At 44.9% G+C, this 1530-nt stretch overlaps 1 protein-coding gene across 1 annotated transcript in view; it reads right to left on the minus strand.

Moving 5' to 3' along the window:
* The window catches only part of slc29a4a (solute carrier family 29 member 4a), a 32084-nt gene extending 31876 nt beyond the window's left edge, over nucleotides 1-208 (minus strand). The window contains exon 1 of the mRNA XM_079519395.1: nucleotides 1-208. This exon is cut by the window's left edge and continues 117 nt beyond it. The gene's annotated coding sequence lies outside the window, so the exon portion shown is untranslated.
* Nucleotides 209-1530: the final 1322 nt, after the last annotated feature.

Genomic DNA, 1530 nt, shown 5'->3' on the forward strand with positions numbered 1-1530 from the left:
TTGCCTTACAGGCAAAAAAGGCTCATCACAAATGATGAAAGACGGGGTAAAACATAACAAAAGTGTTATGTAAAAACCGACTGCATTGGTTTTATGTTAGAAGGAATAACATTCGGTGTAATTTTGTTAATGAATTGCTTCCATCCTGCCCAATTACACAATTAGGCATCCAATGCAGTAAAGGTTTTAAACTGAGGGCATATCCTCACACCCCTGACATGGGTTAGACTAGACACCGTGGTGTTTTACTGTTAGTCTCATAATGACCTGATATAGTACAGCTGCTGCCTTCTGGCAGAGTGACAAAGGCTAACAAACACCTTAGGTCGCCTCTTTTTTCCGGCCAGCAGGCGGCGCTCAAAGCCTTCACAGTTCAACACAGTCTGGATTACATGGACCCTGGAGGAGGCTGGACAGCCAGCAGCTGCAGTCAGTCAGACATAATTGAATGAATGTATATAAGGGGCTAATAATATTGAAAACGTACGTTTCACAATTCCCGAGTCACCAAAGTATAAACAACACGAATTACATCCATTCATTCTATTTCTGGAAAGATATCAGCAGAAGCCAATTCTCTTAATTTGATGTATAGCCTATGCATTGTAGGCTAATATTTTGGCAGACTATTATAGTAAAGAATTGTTGGTGAAGGTGAGTTAATTAAGCTGCAGCAAAAACTTAATAATGTAATGTTTTAGGGTGCTTTTCAAAGCTTGCCACAATTAAAACAAATCTAAGCATATTTATGAGAGACCATGAAGCCTGCACCCTATACACGCTTCTCAGAAAATTCACGGTTGGGCAGGCTGTACACTACAGTATACGCATCCTCCCCCAATTACATGTAAAGCTTTAATAGGCTATTAAATATATTTTTTCCATCCATCATTTAAAAAAAAATGTGTGTAAAGTGTGTGTATGGAAGGCACAAAATATTTTTGCGGCGGATGTTAATTATTCCATTTCCACCACCACACTGCTATTGTTCCATCCCTGAACATGAAGGCACAAGAGGGCACTTTTGGGACAAAAATATCAGACCTACAAGCTCACAACGCTTGTAGATCTGCTATGTTCCATCCCTGAACATCCACGATGAGCACGGGGAGGGGGAAAAAACGGAGAAAAGAGGAAAAGAAAACAAACAACAGGTTATGATCATCATCATCGCCCCTTCTTACCTCTGCTCTCTCTCTCTGGCTGTCTCGTTGTTTGCTCCCTCGGCTCTATAGTGACGCCGGGCCGTCTGTGATCATGGTTGTTGTGTTGTGCACTCATCCATCCTGGTGTGGTGTGTGTGTGTGTGGTGGTCCTCCGGGGCTGGTCCTCCTCCTCTCCTCAGCTAGCCCAGTACACACACAGAGAGTCCAACAGACTGGGAACTCCCGGATGGACGGACGGACGGACCGCTGCTACTGCTGCTGCTGCTGCTGCGCTCTGCCGTACTCACACACACGCGCACACACACACGCACACACGACCACAAGAGGAGAGAGGGAGGGAGGGAGGGGGAGGTGAGGTGGGAGG

The sequence above is a fragment of the Electrona antarctica genome (assembly GCF_951216825.1).
Source record: "Electrona antarctica genome assembly, chromosome: 14".
Taxonomy (NCBI): Eukaryota; Metazoa; Chordata; class Actinopteri; order Myctophiformes; family Myctophidae; genus Electrona; species Electrona antarctica.